The 23,687-nt window shown below is 42.8% G+C and overlaps 1 long non-coding RNA gene across 1 annotated transcript; it reads left to right on the forward strand.

Moving 5' to 3' along the window:
• Positions 1-9,532: 9,532 nt before the first annotated feature.
• On the forward strand, positions 9,533-12,875 carry LOC120968413 (uncharacterized). The gene is made up of 4 exons (XR_012189028.1): positions 9,533-9,648; positions 10,855-11,819; positions 11,960-12,109; positions 12,219-12,875. It is a non-coding gene; the product is annotated as an uncharacterized lncRNA (long non-coding RNA).
• The last annotated feature ends 10,812 nt before the right edge of the window (positions 12,876-23,687 follow it).

Below are 23,687 nucleotides of genomic sequence, written 5' to 3' on the forward strand. Positions count from 1 at the left end.
GTGGCAGTGATTGAAGAACTCTGTCAATGACACTATCAACCGGAAGATTAACTCCCAGTTGAGTCAAGTGATTGTGGTACCCAGACATTCTAAGTATATGCTCACTGACAGAACTATGCTCCTCCATTTTGCAGCTGTAGAACTTATTGGAGACTTCATATCTCTCAATCCGGGCATTTGCTTGAAATATTAAGTTCAACTCCTGGAACATCTCATATGCTCCATGACATTCAAAACGTCGTTGAAGTCCCGGTTCTAAGCCGTAAAACATGTCACACTGAACTATCGAGTAGTCATCAGCTTTGCTCTGCCAGGCATTCACAACGTCTAGTGTTGCTCCTGCAACGGGTCTTGCACCTAGTGGTGCTTCCAGGACGTAACTCTTCCATGCAGCAATGAGGATAATCCTCAAGTTACGGACCCAGTCCGTGTAGTTGCTACCATCATCTTTCAACTTAGCTTTCTCTAGGAATGCATTAAAATTCAACGGAACAGTAGCATGGGCCATTTATCTACAACAACATAGACATGCAAAATACTATCAGGTACTAAGTTCATGATAAATTAAAGTTCAATTAATCATATTACTTAAGAACTCCCACTTAGATAGATATCCCTCTAATCATCTAAGTGATCACGTGATCCATATCAACTAAACCATATCCGATCATCACGTGAGATGGAGTAGTTTTCAATGGTGAACATCACTATGTTGATCATATCTATTATATGATTCACGCTCGACCTTTCGGTCTCAGTGTTCCTAGGCCATATCTGCATATGCTAGGCTCGTCAAGTTTAACCCGAGTATTCTGCGTGTGCAAAACTGACTTGCACCCGTTGTATGTGAACGTAGAGCTTATCACACCCGATCATCACGTGGTGTCTCGGCACGACGAACTGTCGCAACGGTGCATACTCCGGGAGGACACTTGTACCTTGAAATTTAGTGAGAGATCATCTTATAATGCTACCGCCGTACTAAGCAAAATAAGATGCATAAAGGATAAACATCACATGCAATCAATATAAGTGATATGATATGGCCATCATCATCTTGTGCCTTTGATCTCCATCTCCAAAGCACCGTCATGATCACCATCATCACCGGCTTGACACCTTGATTTCCATCGAAGCATCGTTGTCGTCTCGCTAACTATTGCTTTTACGACTATCGCTACCGCTTAGTGATAAAGTAAAGCAATTGCATGGCGATTGCATTTCATACAATAAAGCGACAACCATATGGCTCCTGCCAGTTGCCGATAACTGTAATAAAACATGATCATCTCATACAACAATTTATATATTATCACGTCTTGACCATATCATATCACAACAAGCCCTGCAAAAACAAGTTAGACATTCGCTACTTTGTTGTTGCAAATTTTACGTGGCTGCTACGGGCTTAGCAAGAACCGTTCTTACCTACGCATCAAAACTACAACGATTTTTCGTCAAGTGTGCTTTTTTAACCTTCAACAAGGACCGGCGTAATCACACTCGATTCAACTAAAGTTGGAGAAACAGACACCCACTAGCTACATGTGTGCAAAGCACGGCGGTAGAACCAGTCTCATGAACGCGGTCATGTAATGTCGGTCTGGGCCACTTCATCCAACAATACCGCTGAATCAAAGTATGACATGCTGATAAGCAGTATGACTATTATCGCCCACAACTCTTTGTGTTCTACTTGTGCATATACCATCTACGCATAGACCTGGCTCTGATGCCACTGTTGGGGAACATAGTATTTTAAAAAAATCCTATGATCACGCAAGATCTATCTAGGAGAAGCATAGCAACGAGCGGGGAGAGTGTGTCCACGTACCCTCGTAGACCGAAAGCGGAAGCGTTTAGTAACGCGGTTGATATAGTCGAACGTCTTCGCGATCCAACGTAAAGCGGAATAGTTATTAAAAAAGTTGTTAAAAAGATATAGGATTTTTTTAATCATAAAAAGAGATTTTTTTTGTCTGGAAAAGAATATTTTTGTATGGTCTCCTGTGGACGGAGGTACCTGCGCCCCTATTTCATCACTATTTTTGCCATACATGTCATTGGTATGGGTCCCTGTTTCATCACTATTTGTATGTTATCAAACTTGTCTTTTAATTTTTTTGTCATGCATGCCTCCTTTTTACTTTTTTTTTTCATGCATGTCCTCTTTTTTCTTCTTCTTATATATAGGAGAATAGCGCAACATCTTATCTTTATTGGATCTTCTTTGCATTTTCTTTTTTATTTCTTTTATAGCGGACATTCCATTTTTATTAGGTCCTTCTTTTATTTCTTATCATGCATGTCCTTATTTATTGGGTGTCTCTAGCAAATTTATCTTCAATTTCATCTCCAATCCTGATTTTGCTGAGGTGTTCATCCCCAATCTCAATTAGTACTGGTATGAAAAAAAGACGATAATGCATTGTTGATTAACAATGCAGCCTAGATAGTATTTTTTAAAATTGTTAACAGGTAAAATAATGTCGTATTCAGATTCTACATATTTTTCTAGTCAAATTCCATATATAATATGTTAAATTTGGAGTTACGATTTAGAAGATATGAGTATTTTTAAAAACATTTGATATATACTACGGGTTTAATGTCAGAAACATTAGGGGGTTTTCTATAAAATAGCAAAACATAGTAAGAATACTTTTTTTTATTAATAGGTATAGATATAGATAGATTTCCGGGATATGAGTGTTTTCTGGCCGTGGCCCAGCAGTGATCTCAGGAATTGGGTCAACGGCCTGTGGAGGGACAATGCCGTCGTGATGGAGGACGAGAGGTCGGTCTGCTTGATCAACCAGTGCCATGATGTCGGATTCCTTGACATCTATGCTTGGAGCAACTCCAACGACGTGCAGTGGAAACACAGGGTGGGATGAGACCAAGTTCGACGAAAGTGGATTCGAAGCTTCCCGTGGACGGCAGAATGCTCTTGGCATCCAAGATGACACCATCTCGGTGTTTGGTGTTGGCGGCCAAGAATATGACTTGAGGCTACCGCTGCGCCGGAGCCAAGGCGGTGGCGCTAATAGCGACTTTTTGATTGGAGGAAACCAGTAAAAAAATAGTCATTGATTACTGGAGTACAAAATATTCACATAGGTCATTGTTATGAATGAGATGGTTGCCATTTTCTTTTCATAGTTTTTCATTGAATCTTTCTGATCAGCAAAGAGTGTTTATGCATCTTAATTACCTGTTATAACTGGAACTTTTTTGCCAATTTTAGAATCAAAGAGTCATCTCTGGATTTCAATTGGACTTTTTACATCTATAAATAAACCATGCTTCCTGATATTTAAGGCCTCACAATCATTTGCGCTTTCCAATTTGAAATTGGGCCACCTGATTTTGACTTGGTCAACGATATTTTCTTCTTCTAGAAAAGCTCTTCCATTCAATTCTAGTCCACATACTCCATAAGTTTGAAGCTCTTTCATTCAATTGCAGTATTCGATTACGGATGTGGTTCACAATTTCGACCAGGCACGATTTTTCAAACTAATCGACAACAACCAGCCCATAAAAACCATATCAGTCCCACGCACACTCTCATATTGTAGTGTAGCACCAGTAATTCCTTTAATTCACTATACTTTCTAATTTTGAAGCTCTCTCATGCGATTAAGGTATTCAATTTTGGAATAGATTCACATTTTGATCGGATCAATAATTTTTTAAATTAATCAGCAGCAACTGGCCTATAAAAATATATCAGTCCGGCGCACCCTCTCATCAACAAGAAAAAAGCGTCAACATGTGATACCGTAGCACAAATATAGTACATGCACCAATCTACATAAAAAATTCTCCACATAAATGCTAGTTCATTAGCAGAGAACACAGAATCACACCATGAAAGGCCCACCAAAACACTGCATTATAGATAAAAGGAAAACACACTTGATCATCTCCCTCACTCGCCAAACCAAATGTTACATCAGCTCTAAAATATAAGGTGTATTGGCTTTTTCAAAAATCAAATTCTTTAACTTTGACCAAGTTTAGATCCACAAATATCGACATCCACAATGCTAATTAAATAAAATATGAAAATCCATTTCATGATGAATCTAATGCTACAGATTTGGTCAAACTTAACGATGTTTGAGTTTTCAAAAAACTAATCACCGTCGGGTTCAAAACATAAGGAGTATTTTTTTTCTTGTAAAAACCCAACAATACCAATAGCGCAGAGCGCGCTCAACCCTTCTAGTATGTATAAAGGGCCAAAATCAACTATTTGTTTTCTAAGAAGATAACTATTGTGGATATTGTATTACTCATTTTCTTCTATGAAATATACCATGAAATAAAATTAGGAAATGGATATTTGTTATATTTTTCATATGATCAAAACACAAAACTGTCGCGTTGGCCATGGCCGACGACAAAGCGGCCATCCCTCTGCCACTCTTCTGAGTTTGTGATCGTGTTATCGCCTCACGTCCATCTTCCACGCTTGCCTCCTTCCCTCGCAGTGCCATGGAGTTCCACGCCGCACTCCCTTTGCTTTCATCGCGACACGACCTTGCCGCCTCGGGCATCAGGCTTCCACGTGAGCGTTGATAGAGTTCACCTGTGGAGGAGCGGCTATGATGGGGGAGGTACAACCAAGATGGGCAAGGATAAAAAAGAAATGACAATCCACTAACAAGTGGGCCATACATGGAATAAGAAATACAAATCAGTAGTTTATCTAATTTGGCTTTGTAACCTTGCTCTTGGGCCTTTATTTTTTAAACGACCCTTTAAACCCACTACAAAAGCTAAAGTTCTGGGGAATCACCTAGAGTTGATCAAACGATCTAGACTTATTTACGGCACACTCTGGATTTGTGAACAGGGGATCTCCACGGTTCACTCTCGTGACACCTTCCTTTTTTGATTCGTCCACTAGTGCAGGAATGCTTAGCAATGGCGGGCGCAAAAAGGCCATCAGTGAAGGGCAAGCCTCCCAGGGGTGCCCGCCACTGACCTCCCGCGACTGCTAGTACACCATCAGTGGCGGGCGCCCGCCCGCCACTGGTATAGCACCTCCAGTGGCGGGCATATCCTCCCGCCCGCCGCAGCTAGATGTTGTAGTTGTGGCGATCCACATTCCCTCGCCCGCCGGATGCTGGAGTTGGGACCATATATAACCAGCAAGAATTTACATATTCAATCACATGCATTATGATGCATCACAGTCTAGTACCATATTTTATCATAGTTAAATAAATAAGCTAACAACAAGTTGCCCAACTGCATATAGCAAAGCCTGTAGAAATTTTCATAGAAACTAATATGAGAGTATCGGTCATTGAGATCATATTATGGCACTGCAGAAATAGTTGACAGAAAAAGCTCAGCTCCATCATAGCAACTTGGAATTAAGCTCAACTCTGTTAAGAATTATCCTCGTCTCCAATCATCTTCTTCACCTCGGCTAGGGCGGACTTGGAAATTTCAAAAACTGTCTCGGCGGCCTCGAGGGCTCCTTGCGCACTTTGTACAGCAGTTTGCGGCTTCTAGCTGCCCTCGTAGGATCAGGAGATCCTTCAGCGCTCTTGGCGTATTGTAGAGCCTTCTGTGTGTCTACTAGGGTCCTCTTCGCATAGCTGAGTGCGAACACCGAGTATCCAACCAGCCTTGAGAAGAAGTCCAGAGTTGTAGGAGTCGTAATGAGGCCTGTTGGCTTCTTCATCTAAATCGCAAAAGTTGACACTTAGATAAATCACATTTATACGAAAGCAATTTATACAGAAACCCTCGACGCGACTGTCGGTGATGGTGGTTCTTCACCTTCTCCTCCTCATATATCAATGTATCATAGGAAGAGGAGGAGGCCAGAATGGCCCTCTACGACAACAGTTGGTTCATCTCCCAAGTGGTTGTATATATGATGTACACTCAATATTATTTCGACTAATGATGAAAGTCGTCCTTCACCTTCTCCTCCTGCCTTACCAAGTTCTCAGAGGAGGAGAAGAGGAAGGACGACCCCTATGACAATAGTCGGTATCTTTCTCTCAAAACAACTATCATCTCAGTATGTGGATTTTGAGTGAGAATTGCCCCCGAACAAAGAATGTAACTAACAATATCAGTAGACTAATTAAGTATTATCTTAGAAACATTAAATAGATACATAATAATATCAACATCACTACATTAAAATTTGGGCAAGAACTATGCTTTAAAATGGACATATTAAGTGCTAGAAATTTAGCGGAAAATAAATAAATCAACGTTTCGCCAAAACATTAGTTCTTATTATGAATCCCTATAAAGAAAGTTCCTATAATCTACAGTCTAAGAATATGAATAAGAAAGTTCCTATACTATAAAAACAAAGAGCGTAACTAACAATATCAACATCACTACATAGAAATTTGGGCATGAACTATGCTTTCAAATGGACATATTAAGTGCTAGAAATTTGGCAAAACAAAAATAAATCAACGTTTCGCCAAAACACTAGCTCTTATTATGAATCCATGTAAAGAAAGTTCCTATAATCTATGGTCTACGGTCTACGAATATGAATAAGAAAGTTCCTATAATCTACAAACAAAGAGTGTAACTAACAATATCAACATCACTACATAGAAATTTGGGCATATATAGACTGTGCTTTAAAGTTCATATAATCTACGATGTACGATCTAAGAATATGAATAAGAAAATTCCTACAATCTACGAACAAATAATGTAACTACAATCTATGATCTACAAACCCTAGACGTAACCCGGCCCCTAACTCACGTACTCTAGCTCTAACCCTAGCTCCCCCACCAATGTGGGTGGCGGCCACGACCGCAGCCGTTGGTGTGGGTGACGGTGACGGCGGGGGCGACGACGTCGTACCGGATCCCGTGGCGACGGCGACGGCGAGGCCGACAGGGGCGGCGAACACGATGGCGGGGCCGACATGGACGCAAACACGATGGCGGGGCCGACGGTGGCGGGGAATAGGACGGCGGCGCCGAGGGGGTGGTGGAGAGGACGGCGGGTCTGACGGGGCCGATGAAAGGACGACGAGGCAGAGGCGACGACGGCGCCCAGAGCGAGATCCATGGGACAGTTAGGGCGAGTGAAGTGAGGGGGACGACGGGGTGCGCGTGGGGATAAAATGTGTTCGTGCTGCGACAGGCGGCAACTAGCGACCAACACAACTATGTTCTGGCAAAATAGGACGGCTGGCAAGAATAACTAGTGGTGGTTGTTAGAAGTTGCCCGCCACTGCTAGGGCATCTGCCTGTGGCGGGTGCTAGGCACTGCACGTCATAGCTGAGTTATGCAGATGAGTCCCGCCCAAGTGAACATACGTGTGGCGGGTGGTCCTCTGTGCCCGCCACAGTTAGTTAGTTTACTGTGGCCGGCTGGTTTTGTTACCTGCTACTGCTAGTTTTCAAAATTAGCTGTGGTGGGTGCCTCATCTCGCCCGCCTCTCATTGAGATTCACCTATAAGGCTTTTCTTAGTATTGGTCTATTCCTCCTAACTGACCTCCAATTTTTTTTTTCTTTTGCGGAAAGCGACATTCAATTTGGATCAGGCCCAAACCTAGCCAAACGGGCCTGTTAATCGGGCCGGCACGATAGCCCGCGTGTCTGGCACGTCATGGGCCGGCACGACACGAGGTTAAGTGGGTCGTGCCTGGGCTGTTATGCCGGGCATGTGTGCCAGCCCCGGCACGGCACGCACAGTGTCACAGCGAGCGAGACGTGCTACATAAATGTGCAAGTGTGCTACTGCCTACTTGCTATGCTGCTACGTGCTGCTTTTAAATTTAAAAAGTATCATGTTAGTACTTTTAAATAAATAAATGTGCAAGTGTAGCGAGCGAAACGTGCATGCATGCATGCAGCCCTGCTGCATCGATGTGCCTCGTGGGCACGCTCTCGCTGCGGCGGAAAACCCTACGCGCCGCTCAGAGCGTCAAAACGTCAAAATGTGACAGAACGCACAGGGAATGCCCCGCGTCGCTAGCAATGGGCCGGCCCATTAAACTAGAGCTAGCCATGTTAGCCGGTTAGGAGCGCCCCTGGTTTTGGGAACCCTCTAGAAGGTTCCCTGAACCGTTTTTTTTCTTTTTGACCGTATTTCCTGTTTCTCCTTGGGGGTTTTTCGTTTTTTATTTTTTGTTATATTTTTTTCAGTTTTCCCGTTTCTTTTTCTTCCTTTTTTTTTTCTGTTTTCCGTTTATTTTTACATTTTTTTTCGTTTCTTTCGAAATTGTTCAGAAAGTTCGAAATCTGTTCGAGTTTCTAAAAAATGTTCATGTTAAAAAAAATTGTTCAAAATAAAAAAAATGTTCGCGTTTTCCAAAAATTGTTCGGGCATTTCAGAAAATGTTCTTGTTTTTACACAATTTGTTCGGAATGTTTTTGTTCAAATGTTTTCACAATTTTTAGAAAATGATCCTGTTTTAAAAAATTGTTCATGTTTTCATTATTTCAGGAGTTTCAAAAAATGTTCCAGTTTTAAAAATTGTTCACAAGTTTTTAAAAAAATTTGGTTGGAAATTTTGTTCAGAAATTTCAAAATATGTTCACGTTTCCAATTTTTTTGAAATTTGTAAAAATGTTATGGTTTCAAAAAAATTGCTCAAGATTTTGAAAAAATGTTCTTGTTTTTCAAAAAATTTATAGTTTTTAAAAGTTTGTTCAGAAATTTGGTAAGTGTTTGTGTTTCACAGAACATTCCGTTTTTCTAAAAAATATTGCTTCCGAAATTCCAAATTAATTCGGATCTGCGCAGCTTGTTTGTTCTTTAAGTTCGATGCTAGCAGTTAGATCAGCGGCAATGGGTAGCTCAGTTGGCAGTAACACATCGTCTATAGCAGAGCATTGTGTGTTCGAGTCCCCTCTGGCTGGCCCGTTTAACCTAGTCCGGGCTATGCCAGGTTGGGCCGGCCCATCTGGCCAGGTTTGATCAAGCCCAACGCGCCTCGATAACAAGAAAATACCCCTCCGCGACCTAGGCATGCCATCGCCGCGGCCTCCTCCTCAACCCTAACCCCAAAACTTAAACGCGTCGCCGCCCACTGATGTTTCTGTTCTACCACCGCGCCGCTATTGTCTCAACCCCATCCATAATCTGTCACCATTGGTAAGTTTTTCGTCGCCTCCCTCATGTGGGCCGGCCCAGTCGAAGTCCCCCATGTGGGAAATGTCAACAACTTGACGCAGAGTGCGTCACATAGGAGGTCTCACTGCGGCGCTGCGCGCCTACGCATGGTCTGACGCGGCCCCTTTTTTATAAAAAAAATCAGGCCATCTCATGCCATACGTGCCTATGGGCCAGCATGTTTAGCCATGGGCCGTGCCTGTGCCTCGGAGGGCAGCACGCGTGCCGGCCTGGGCACGACTTGAGTATTTAGCGTGCCTGGCCAGGCTGTGCCGTGGTTGGCCCGTTTAACCTAGTCCGGGCCATGCCAGGCCGGGCCGGCCCATCTGGCCAGGTTTGATCAGGCCCAACGCGCCTCTATAAGAAGAAAATACCCCTCCGCGACCTAGGCATGCCATCGCCGCCGCCTCCTCCTCAACCCTAGCCTCCAAACTTAAACGCGCCGCCGCCCACTGATGTTCATGTTCTACCACCGCGCCGCTATTGTCTCAACCCCATCCATAATCTGTCGCCATTGGTAAGTTTTTCGTCGCCTCCCTGCACCTTCTCGCACACACAAACACTCAAACCCATACTCTGATTTATCCTTTTGATTTACGGTTCCTTTTTTTGCAAACTGGATTTGTTATCAACGGAAATAAGGCAATTTGATGGAGAGGTTGTTCTTATCTGGTTATGAGTGATAGTAGGAACTACTATAAATATCTAACTTTTAGAGAATCCAGAGTTGCTCTAACAATCTAATTTTTAACTACACATGATGGATTTTGGAACATGAGATCTCCCCAGTTTATCCTTCTCCTCTCATCTCCCTTTTCCGATTCCTCTCCTGAGTCCTAGCCGACGTCTAATCTAGATCAGAGAATTTGGATTTATTTAACTTTTAGAGAATCTCCAGTTGCTGCAGCGATCGAGATTTATTTATCTACACATGATGAATTTGGGAAGAGTGGATCTCGACAGCTCACCCTTCTCCCCCCTTCCTTTTCTGATTCTGCTCTCGAGTCTTGACCAACCTCCAATCTTGATTAGAGGATCTAGATTTATTTATTTAACGAATCCAGAGTTACTTTAACGATATAGATTTATTTAATCGCACACAACATATTTTGTAGCATGGGATCTCCGCAGTTCACTCTTCTCCTCCACCTTAGTTTTCTAATTCCTCTTCCTAGTATTAATGATCCTTGAATCAAGATAAGATACAACATGGCTCTATAGCATCCCCTTCCACGAACTAGATCTATCATCACCTCCACCTCAACCCCAACACCCAAACTCAGGCGCTTCGCCGCACATCATAGTTCCTATTCACCTGTGGCATTGCTGCTATCTTAACCCAATCAACTTTTATCATTGCTGACTTTTTTTTCATCCAATCACTATCTAAACCTTACAAAATTCCACAAATTAACTTTGGGTGTGCCGTGCACAATGAGCACACAATCTAGATCCGATGTTCACCGACATAAACCCATGCTCGTATGTATCATTCTAATCAATGGTGTCCTTTTACGGTTCTTGATAGAAGCATAGTCGGTTTATTTATCAAGGAAAATATGACAACTTACTATGGCTATTCTTAATTGGTTATGAGGGATAGTAGAAACTATAAATGAAATGGAATAGGGTAACATTTTGTTGTGATGTTTACATGGGTTCCGGATTTCCAGGTTCATTTACTTGATATATTCATACTTACCCTGGCATCATTTTCATGTAGAATCAAAATGGGCAGCGATCTAAATGGCGCAAGAAAAAGACATAGGCATTCCTACGAATCCTACCGGGGAACAAATTTTAAGAAAACCAGAGCAAAGGTTCAGTTTGCAGACCTTTCTGAGGATCTACTGTCTACGATTCTATCAAAACTACCGTTAAAGGACTGGCATTATATCAAGTAAATGGAAAGATAGGTGGAAGATATGCCCCAAACTAAGATTTGATGTTCTCACAGTGTCCAACGATGTGTTTTATCAGCGACAACACACTCAGAAATTCATTAAGACTGTTAATGCAGTCATGCAACAACATCAGGGCACATTTGTTGAAGAGCTCATGATCAAATTTGGATATGACAACAGGCTAGTGAATCATATCAATACTTGGGTTGCTTTTGCTGTATCGGCCCAGACAAAGAGTCTTGCCCTTGATTTACCTCCACGCGATTTGCTGGTACCGCAAGCGGATCAATACAGATTTCCTGTTAATCTTTTAGATAACAGAAGCATATTTTGGCTTCGTCATCTGCAACTTAGTTTTGCATCATTTGAACTACCTCCTCAATTCAACGGTTTCCCGAATCTGAGAACACTTGACTTGCTCTTGTTACGTGTCACTCGGAAGGATCTTCAAGATTTGCTATCAAATTGCATTAATCTTGAGTGGTTCAGTATGGTTCGATGCCACTTGAATGACGAGCTGACAGTGGTTCGTCCATTGTCAAAGTTATTATACTTGCGTGTTGGGCACTGTAAGATAACAAAGATAGTACTAAATGCGATGAAACTCAAAACATTCATGTTCTATGGGCGGTTGTATCCTGTTGACCTTGGGGATGTTGCAGACCTAAAACATGCAGTTCTTGATTTATATACCCCAATGACTCTTGAACATGCATTGTCTGTACTTCCCAAAGTGCTTCCAAGTGTTCAAGATCTGACATTGCGCGCATCTTTTGAACTCAAGGTTTGTTATCTTACACTCCACTCTAATATGTAAGTTGGTTTTGCTAGGTTTTTTGGGCAGATGCCCTTGCTTATAGTCAAGGCATGTTGTTGTACAGTTTACAAGGATTTATGTGACCATTTATATTATCTACTTTTCAGATGCCCTTGTGGATGAAAACCCCTTGCAAGTTCTCCAACTTAAAATGTTTAGATTTGAGGTTGAATTTAAATGACAAAGAAGATGGCAATATTTTGTCTTTGGCCTCTTTTTTGAGCGTTTCTCCTTTCGTTGAAAAGTTAGCGATTTATGTGAGTATACTCCTATCTCCTATAGACTTCTCTTTGCTATAAGTATATTGACTCGTGAACCATGAATTATGCCATTGCTTAACATATTTTCTCTCTCAAACTATTGCAGTTTCATGTTTTTGGTTCCCACATCGTGTTTCCGAGCCAATTAAGAGTGTTCCCCGGTGTCCACATAATCATCTAAAGAACCTACATATTACAGGATTTTCTGGAACAACAACACAACTTGAATTTCTAGTGCATGTTGTTGAAAGTGCCCATGCCCTGGAGATTTTGACGATTAAAGGATCTGACATAGTTGGCCGTCGTGTGGACCGTAAATGGATAATAAAATTCATTTCCTTATTTAGAGAACTGGAGAGAAAATATCTTCATGAAATAATTTCACCAAATGTGAAGCTCTCCATTATCTCTCGGGAATATAGAATGCTGGAACTAGAGAAAAACATGAATTTTCTGGCAGAAATCCAAGCTGCCTCATTGCGTTATGCAGCTCGTCAACGAGGCCAAGATTTAGGTAATCGCATGGATGAAGCACTTGAGTAATTCGATGTTGGGAGATTAAAATCTTTGTTGTATTCCAGACTATTTTTGTAATGCTCCTTTTTCGAGTATTAACCTTATAAAGTCCCTTCTTAATAAATGATGAAACAAATCTTTTGCCTCCGTTTCAAAAATATATATACTATAGTATGTTGGTATGCAACTTTTTTGTTGTAAATTATGTCTGACAATTCGTCATTAATAACTTTTACTCTTTCCATCATTGATGTGTGCATGCAATTATATCATTTGCAAAACATTATATAGTACAACTCTGACAAGTTGTGTGAATGCTTGAAAACTAGGACACAAGCATTCTATGACATCGAGCACAAGCACATTCCAAATCCAAGAAAATGCAAATCAAGGACACCAACTAACTATTGTATGATTCATAAATGTGTACACAGAGGATAAGAAAAAGCTGGTACTACACAAACGATAAGAAAGAACTGGTTCTTGCACTGACTACTATGTCATCCGGCATTGACACGGAGTAGTGTGTCATTCTCCATGATCCATGGCCATGGGTATTTCACACTAGGAAATGAAATGGAAAACAGTTAACAAAAAAACAGGGCTTTCTTTATCTTCTCGGTGCTAATCAAGATTGATGTATAGTGGTCAAGCGTAACAAAATACGTACTTCAAATGAAAATGACTACTTTACACCGCCTCCCCCACTTAAGGTATTCTCTCATCACTTCACTATCCAATTTTTCTGTCGCTCAAATCATCTCCACCATTAGGCACAATGACGAGAACATCACGGGTCAAGCAAACATTGAAGTTGCGGTGGATGATTGGAATGATGGGATTCTTGGTACAACACCGGTGAGGCCATTCACCCTCAATATGGAGGCACTTGAGCTGCCAAGCTTGGAGCTCTCTCACCTAGAACACCCAGTCACATATGATGAGATTGAAAAAGTGGTCAAAGATATGTTGCGGGATAAGGCGCCAGAGCCTGATGGATTTACGGGATGTTTCTAATCATCATGATGGAACATCATCAAGCATGATATTATGAGGGCGCTTGAGTATTTCTATCATGGCGACATGAATGGTATGGCTGCTATCAACAAGGCGCTTATGTCGCTGCTCACAGAAAAGGACGATGTAGTGGATCTTCGTGACTTCCAGTCGGTGAGCCTTGTTCATGGCATGATCAAGATCTTCGACAAGGTCTTGCCCATGAGCCGGCTGAGGATCTTCCCAGGCTGGTGGGTGTGGACCTGAGTGCCTTCGTGAGGGGAAGTCGGTGCATGACAATTTTTTCATGCTCGTGCAATGCACGACCCATCGCTTACATGCTCTTAAGCACTAGTACATGACCCCCTTATTAGCACTTAGCAGTGTTCGAAAGTGGCTACTAGCAACGTTCGGCCGGAGCACTGCTACTACGACGCGACTGCTAATAGGTTACTAGTAGCATTCAAACCAAACACCGCTAATAACCAGCTTACCAACAACATCATATGATTGCCAACAGGATAATAATACGCAATTTTTCAAGGGGATAATAATACACAATTTTTCCATATGATTGCCAATGAGAAACATAGGAAAAATAGGATCATACAACTTGAACCGGATGAGGGCATAATTGTTGGGCATTAGAACCTTAAGATGTATATTACCAACTTTTATTAAAAGTTGTTTGGGGCCTCGGTAGAGAACTATGTCTCACTCAATGAGGATATGGTTGAGGACGTAGCACAGCTGGGAGATGATGAGAATGAGGTTCTCACTACCCTTTTTTACAGAAAATGAAGTGTTTGAGGCACTTTCGCAAATGAAGAATAACAAAGCACCTGGTCCAAATGGTTTTCCAGTAGAATTTTATAAGAGGTGTTGGGATATTATTAAAGGTGGCTTGATGCCTATGTTCCATGATCTATTTAATGGCAATTTACAATTATTTAAAATGAACTTTGGGACAATTACGTTGTTACCAAAGAAGGAAGAGGCAGTTCACATTGAGCAGTTCAGACTGATAAGTCTGCTCAATGTTAGCTTGAAGATTTTTTACAAAAGTTGGAACGAATCTCCTTAGACAGATTGTGCAATGTGTGGTTTAGCTAACTCTAACGATTTTCATGCCTGGACGACACATACTCAAGGGAGTGGTCATTCTACATGAAACCTTGCATGAAATCCATTCGAAGAAACTTGATGGAGTGGTTTTCTAGGTGGATTTCGTGAAGCCATATGATAAAGTCAAGTGGCCATTTTTACAGCAAGTCTTTCGTATGAAAGGTTTTGATGCGACCTGGAGGAAGCATGTCAAATCCTTTTTACAGGAAGGCAATGCTGGAATCAAGGTAAATGAAAACATAGGTCATTATTTCAAGACGTAGAAAGGATTGAGACAGGGGGGTCTAGTGTCTCCTATGCTGTTTAATGTTGTCGCTGACATGTTGCTTGCTCTCATTAATAGAGCTAAAGAGGATGGCCAGGTAGGTGGTCTAATCCTGCATCTAGTGGATGGTGGGGTGTCCATACTATAATATGCGGATGACACCATTATTTTCATGGAACATGATCTGGCTAAGGCAAGGAACATGAAATTAGTTTATGCCTTTTCGAACAACTGTTTGGGCCGAATATTAATTTTAATAGAAGTGAGTTGTTCTGCTTTGGACGTGCCAAGGAAGAACATGATAATTATAGACAATTTTTCGGATGTGAGCTAGGATCTTTACCTTTTCAATATCTGGGAATCCCAATCCACCATCGTATACTAGCCAACAAAGAATGGAAATGTAATGAGGATCGATTTGAAAAAAAAAAGAGATACTAGAAGGGCAAGCTCCTGTCTTATGGGGGTGGTTAATTAATCCTTATAAATTTATTGCTGACGAGCATGCCGATGTTCCTCCTATCCTTCTTCCAGGTACCAGTAGGTGTACAAAAAGATTGGATTTCTACCAATCTCGCTTTTTCTAGCAAAATTATGAAAATAAACCAAATATATGTTGGCCAAATGGAACATGATCTGTAGACGGAAGGACCAAGGTGGCTTGTGAATTGAAAATCTAGAAGTGAAAAATAATTGCTTACTTAACAAATGACTATACATATTGGAGGTAGAGAGGGATGGGGTATGGTTACAACTGTTGCGCAATAAATACTTACATTCCAAAACTCTGCACAAGTGATGGCACAACCGACTAACTCTCCTTTTTGGAAGGGGATAATGAGGAAAGGCTTGCTTCTTCAATAGGAGAAAATTCATAGTTGGGAACAGAAATAGTACTAGGTTATGAAAAGATACCTGGCTGGGAGAGATACCACTAGCCTTGCATTATCCCTCCCTATTCAACATTGCACAATGGAAAGAAGTTTTTGTTAGTACAGTGTTGGGTTATGTTCCTCTTAACATTCAGCTTAGGTGAACACTAGTGGGAAAATGATGGGATATATGGTTGCATCTTGTGCAAAGGTTAATGCAGGTTATAACCTTTCTGATGCGCCGAATATCTTACACCAGAAGTTGTTCATGTCAGGTGTATTCTCGGTTAAGTCCATGTATATAGACTTGATAAATACTAGGCCTTTCCCGAGGTCGATTTACACTTGGAAAATCAAGGTGTCGTTAAAAATCAATGTATTTGTGTGGTTCGTGCATATGGGAGTAATTTTTACAAAGGATAGATAACTTGGCAAAACGTAGTTGAGAGGGTAGTAAACAATGTTACTTTTGTGACCAGGACGAAACATACAAGATCTTTTTCTCCAATGCCCACTTGCTAAGTTATTGTGGAGGACCATTCACGCGTCCTTTAACGGATCTCCGGGCGTCATGGTTTCACATTTATTTTGGACTTGCACTACTGTAGGATGCTGCTAACACGACACTATGATCAGAGACCCTTCGAGAAACTATGTGCGATGCCATAATCGCAAACGGTGCTGTATGAAAACCATCAGAAATGTGTAAAACGTTTGCGATGACGGATGCATCAAACACGGTTCAGGTTTTAATTGCGTGTGCGATGAAGGGCATACGGTTCAGTTCAATGAACTGTTAGCGATGAGGAGGAACAAAAGAAACGGGCAGCCAGATGGAGGCGTGTGCGATACACAGCATACGGTTCACTCGGATGAACAGTTTGTGATTAGGCAACACAAAAGAAACGGTCAACCAGATCAAAGGTGTGTACGATATACGGCATGCGGTTCACTCGGATGAACTGTTTACGTTGAGACATGACAACAGAAACGGTTCAACTTAACAAGATGTGTGTGATACGCGGCAAACAGGTCTGTAATCAGAAATGTGTCTGAAGACCGATAAGAACACAGATGGTTGCTGCTAATAAGACATGTGTGTTGTGCGATGGGATTGCATACAGAACAACAACGTATACACACACACACACTTATAAGGACGGGTTAATTATCATTTTGCCCTCAGTAGTGTCCATGTGCTCAGTTTTGCCCTCAGATGCGAATTGTGCTCAGTTTTGCCCCTAGTCCGAGCGCACCGACTCGTTCCGTGAACTCAGCCGTCTCCGTCAGGTCAACCTTTTGACTCGGCCCTTACAGGTGGGACCAGGCGGCAGGGACGGCCAATTTTATTCCGACCGTTGCACGCGTGGCTTGTGGGACCCAACAGAGAGCCGTTGAGCAGAGAGCCGTTGCAGGTGTGCTATATAAGCGGGCGACAGCGGCGGTGACCACGGCGACAGAGAGCACGGCGGTGACCACGGTGAGAGAGAGAGAGCACGGCGGTGGGAAGCTAGCTGTGGAGGGCGCGGCGGTGGGAAGCTAGCTGTGGAGGGCGCGGCGGTGGGAAGCTAGCTGTGGAGGGCGCGGCGGTGGGAAGCTAGCTGTGGAGGGCACGGTGGCGTTGAGATCCCCTTCGGCTCCGAGCTCCATGTCTTCCTCAAGCTCCCGCGCCACCTCGTGGATGCAGAGCCGGGCGCGTGTGGACATGCCTGTCTTCGTCTGTCCGCGGTGCCGGGCGGGCGTTGATCGGAGGGTTTCTCACACACCGAGGAACCAAAATCGTCCGTTCTATGTGTGCAGCGAGAATGGGGTAAGAGTTGGGGCAATTGCACCATTTTCATGGTCGGGATTTTGAGCAATGGGTTGATTTGTTTGGTGTTCATGCAAGTGACATGCTTCTTTCTTTGGGTCGATGCTCTGGCCAAGACTCTGATGAATGAACTGCAAGAAGAGCATGAAGAATGGTTGCGCATGCTGCCACAAACGGTAGTGGCCGCAGCACGAGCTCCGGAAGAAGAGATGGAGGGCGAAGCACGCACCGACAGAGAGCTAGCTATTGAGCTTAGGATGTTTAAGAAGAAGGTTAGGAAGCTTGAAGATCAAGCACTACCAATACCCATTTGCAAATACTTTTGGGCATTTGTAGGTATGGTAATCGCACTGGTTGTAATGTTGAAAATGTATGGAAAGGCATGAATTATGGAGGAATTTGGAATATTGAAATTGTATGAGAAATTCACCTAGTTTAAATGTTGGTTAAAGTTGTTTAAATGTTGAAACAAAAAGAGAAGAAGTGACCAACATTTAAATATGTTGAAAAAAGTGAAGAAATGAGGAATTCAGAAACTTTTGATCAATGAAATGCAGCTCTCTGCTCTGCCTTTCTGTCCAAAAAAAGGTTGCTCTTGGGCCAAATTCAGAGCGTAGAGCCAAGTGCAGGCTAGACTAATGGGCCAACTGCATCCAATTAGGCCCATTCGGGGGTTCACTTGCGTATTTTTCTGTTTTCTGTTCTGATTTAATTTAGGCAGTAAATCATAATGCTGAAACTTTTTGTGGAAGCTAATTGAATTATTCCGGAGCCAAACAATTATGGTTAGAAATTTTTTGGAGCTGTTAATTAATCCAATTCAAATACACCGTGATTTAAATCAAAGACCAAAATGTCATGGAAAATGTGCCTCAGCTCTGTTAGAGGTTTACACCTGGTGCCAAAATAAATGAACATTTTTAAGGGCATTACATTGAGAAAAAAAATAAGTTGTCTAAAAAAATGAAGGGTGGAAAATGCACAAAAATTTGGTGCGACTAGGGACTCGAATCCAGGACCGCGTGGGTTTGTGGTGTTTAGGGCTGCGCTGGTAACTGCTAGGACAGATGGCAAGACTTTGACATGGGTAGGGAAGGAAGGTATACATAGTGAGACTGTGATTTTTTTTTAAAAAAGTGAGACCGTGAATGTTTTCACACGCGTGAAGTGGTTTTCCTTTGTTTTGCACTGAAATTTTGGAGGGTTGGAAGGTTGAAAACGTATGTTTGCACTGCCACATGATTTTGGTTAGAGTGGCACTTGGTTTAGGGTTAGAGTGACACTTGGTTTAGGATTTAAAGGGAATAAATTTGCATGTTAGTTCATGATTTTTTTTGAATGAAACAGAGGGCTTCTCACCCCCTCCGATTTTCATTAATGAAAACCACAAGTTCTCGAACTTCATGACTTGGTTTAGGGAAGAAATGATATGTTTGGGCACGGACATTTTTTAACACACACAATAAACCCTAATAACTTAGATAAGATGCAACACACCATTACAATAGAAAAGCAACAATAATAAGTTCACGGACAGTTCACGGACACATGATGAAACATGACACGACACGAGACGACATAGAAAAGCAACAAAATAAAAAATGAAACATGAGGAGCTTGACTCCGGGCTTGAACATCTTCATCTTGACCTCCTTCTTCCACCTTGGCCGCGCGCGCCCCTTCAACACCGTCTTCATCTTCACACCTCCTCCTCCTCGTCGTAGGGAAGGGAGTGCATCTGGCCTGGAGCGGGGAAGATGCGCTCGTAGTTGGTGTAGATGTTGTAGACGATGAAGAAGATGGCCTCGCAGCCGCACCAAAAGAGTTGGCCGAGGAGCTCACGCGCGTTAAACGGGTTGGTGAAGGTGACCGTGAGCAGTAGGAGGATGCCGCCGCGGTCACGAACCTCGTTGAGGGTGAACATCCTCGGCGAGCCCCGTGGGAGGTGGGCATAGCCGGCTCTGAGGAAGGCGCGGGTGAGTTCGACGGAACACCTCCACCTTGAAATAGCCCACACATGGAGCTCCCTCTCCACGAGCACGCCCGGTGGGTAGCGCAGCTCTGGCACGACAGGCGGACGGTTGAAGGTTGGCCCGTTGAACTGCATCTTCACTTGGTCTCGCTTGGGGAGGGCTCGGTCGCTTGGGTGTTTGAAGATGGAGAGGATCAGATCTGGCTTGTGGGTGGGAGAGGAAGAGAGGCACCCCATTTATAGGCCTGTGGGTGGGAGAGGAAGAGAGAAAGGATGAGAACGGTGCATGTGTGAATCCGGACGCGTGTGTGTATCCGTTACGTTTTGCACTCTTAAATTTTTGCACGAAAACGATGCATGGGGCGCGTGCGTGCATCTGAATCACTGCATAGCTCTTTGACCGGGCGGTGCATGTGAATCTCTGCCCTGAACCACTGCCCTGAACCACCTAGCTCGCCTCGCTAGCCTGGCTCGCCTAGCGCGCCTCGCTCGCCTCGCTCGCATGCATGCACGTCGCCGCCTCCCGCGCATGCAAACCCACGTCGCCGCCTCCCATGCATGCAAGGCCTGGAAAGGTTGAGACGGGCTATTTACTGCGGTCTCAGGCCCAGACAACGGGACGGCCCAACGGTCCATCCAGCGCGCCCGGTATTTGTTAAAAAAACAATCTCCCAGCCAATCAGATTGCATCTCGCGGATCGCCCCCCTCCTCCCCGCAGATTCCTTCTAGAAGGGTTAGATCGACGGCCCTTGATCGCCGCTAGGGTTAGATGAACGGTCCTTGTTCAGCGCTAGGGTTAGCGGGGTTTGGGAGGGGTTTGGAGCAGTCAAAGCTATGTTTGACCAGATTTCAAATGAGCATAATAAATTAAATAAAAATCAGAAAAATAAAAAACCTACGCACATAGTCTTCTTATGTCATATACTAACGATTTAAGTTGATAAACAAGGTTTACATACATTTAAACGATAAGTTCATGTGTATTGTGTGATATCTCGAGTATCTCAAACTCTCTTGTATGAAGTGGAGAGAAGTGTTTTGGGGAAATGAACATGAAAATTTCAAAAAAACTCACCACAGCTTCATTTTGGAGTGACTAAGAAGGATCCAGGCTTAGTTTTTCATTTTGATGTTTTACACTTGTTTAAATCTTGGTCAAAGTTAAGTTTGACCAGAATTCAAATGAGCAAAACAAATTAAAAAAATCAAAAAATGGAAAAACCAGCGCACATAGTCTGTATATATAGAATATATGTGTAAGAAAGTTATTTGGCTGATTTAGACAAGGTCGAAAAAAAACTTGCTTAGAAATGAGGTCGTTTACCCTACCTTTGGACCCCTCTTTTTAGCACATTTTTCATGAAAATTTCAAAAACCTCACCACAGCTTCATTTTGGATTGACTAAGAAGGATCCAGGCTTAGTTTTCATTTTGATGTTTTAGACTTGTTTAAATCTTGGTCAAAGTTAGGTTTGACCAGAATTTAAATGAGCAAAACAAAATTCAAAAAAAATCAAAAAAAGGAAAAACCATGTGCTCATTCAAACATCATCCAATAGATATTTAAACATCATGTCAAACATACTTCTAACATAGGTCCAACAACATCCAACAGAAATACAACATGTCAAGTGATAAATGTTTCATAATACAACATCATCCCTTATGCATAATGTTTCATAATTATTCATATATAGCGTTGGGGCTTCTGTCTGTTCCTTGAGCTTCTTGCCATCACTTTGCTCCTCGTGCACCTTGTGCTCATTGCTTCCTCTCTTCTCCTCTTGGTTGTCGGTACCTTGCGTGTCTTCTTCAAAGCTATCATAGAGCTGTGCAAAACATAAACGGTAATAAGATCATGTCAAGTGATAAATGTACAGTAGTATTTGACCCTTGCAAGATTTACATACCTAGCAGAACTCACAACAACAGAAGTTGGTCACCATTTGGAGCCTCACTTGGATCACCATGATCATTATTTGGAGCCTCACTTGGATCACCATTTGGATCCTCACTTGAATCATTATTTGGAGGATATTTTGCATCATCGTCAAAATCATGCGGCTGTTGACCATCATCATTTGGAACCTCGTCAAAATCCTCATCTGATGCAACCGGCTGTTGACCATCATTTTCATCATCTGTTGAGGCAACCGGCTGCTGACCAACATTTTCATCGAAGCCTTCATCAAAACTCTCTCCGAACGCTGGATCTACTGTGTTATCACAATACTTACCGAAATGACCAGACCCACCACACCTTGTGCACTTACGCTTCCTCGCTCCAAGTCCAGCTCCTTCGCTGCGAGGTCTACCTGCTGCTCTCTTTAGAACTAGAGCGCAAAGCTTGAATCCAGGGTCCACCATGTCCCATTGTTGTTTTCCCTCCATAGCAGGCAAGGCATAAGCATATGTGGCTTTGAACCTTGCAACAGAGTAGTAATCATGCACATACTGCTGTATGTTCCCTGCTGGACCTGGGAGAGAAGTGATGAAAAACAAGGCATGAATCCATGGCAACCCAGTTATCTGCCATTGCCTACAACTGCAAGTTCTAGCTTCTAAATCCACTAGATATCTCCATTCCCTCTTCTCTTTATCCAAATATGATATCTCTGCTGTGGTACCCGAGCAAAGAGTCATGTTCATTTCCAAGCCTGTTGTCTTCTGCTTCAGTTCATTCATCACGGCAGGTATGATAATGTGGGCCATGAATTTTGCCACGGCTATTCCTGCACGATAATGAAATTTCTGCATGTATTCTATCCTTATCCTGTTAAGCAAATCCACCACATAATGACCCTTTAGTTTCCGGATCGTTGAGTTGAAAGACTCTGCTAGATTATTGTGCACATAGTCAACTTTGCTCACTTCACTGAATTGGCTTCTGGCCCATAACTTGGATTGGTGTGTTTCCAAGTATTCTTTCACTTTGGGATTCATGTATAACTGCCTCAAGTGGTAGTTGTGCTTCTTCGCACTGCAAGTCAAAGATGCTGGCCATAAATTGTCGGTATACACCTTTCCTTTGAATTTCTTCATGAAATTTGCAGCAAGGTGACACATGCATTCCATATGCTCTACTCCAGGGAACACATTGTCCACGGCCACTTCTAAACCTTTGCAGGCATCTGTATGAATGACCAACCCATTGGGATGTGCAATAGCCCGGCGCAGATTATGCAAAAACCAAGTCCAGCTCTCCTCACACTACTAGGAAAAGGCCTACTAGTGGCGCACCAGTTTTGCCTACTAATGGCGCACTACTGGTGCGCCACTAGTACCACGCCACTAGTATTAAATACTAATGGCACACCACTGGTGCGCCATTGGTATCTGGTATACTAATGGCGCATCACGCTGTGCGCCATTAGTATAGACCAACATGCGCCATTAGTGTGCCTCCCAGGGGGCGATATATGTGCTTTGCCATACTAATGGCGCACTGTGGGGTGATGCGACATTAGTATCCTTTGGCATACAAATGGCGCACGTTGGGGTGATGCGCCATTAGTATGAATATTAGGGATTTTTTTTCTTTTCTGATATTTGCACAGGTTACAAAATATATTATTGGACAGAATATAGACAGCACCACACAGCAACAACAGATTCATCGAATACAATAGAACATTAGTCTCCGAATACAATTCATCATATTCGTCTCCAAATTCAAAAGACCGAACAAAGATAGAACATTACAAGTCTCGAGACCGTGAGTAGCGAGTTTGTCTTCACATTACAAGTCAATATCGATCATCTAAACTACCATCACATAGAAGAGAGCTGCGGTCATCACGATGAGCATCATCACGATGAAACTGGTCTTCATCCGGTTCCTCCAACGCTCCCTCCTCTCTCCCGCTAGATAGCGCGCGTATCTAGATTCCGCCTCCGCCCTAGTGGTGTACCCTTTGTAACTGTTACCGCTGAAACGGTGAACCTGTCTCCGACACTCCTCCCAGTTGTCGTAGACTCCGGCAAGACTACTTTGATAACAAGGGCCACTAGTTGGCCA

This window comes from Aegilops tauschii, chromosome 7 (assembly GCF_002575655.3).
Source record: "Aegilops tauschii subsp. strangulata cultivar AL8/78 chromosome 7, Aet v6.0, whole genome shotgun sequence".
Lineage (NCBI taxonomy): Eukaryota > Viridiplantae > Streptophyta > Magnoliopsida > Poales > Poaceae > Aegilops > Aegilops tauschii.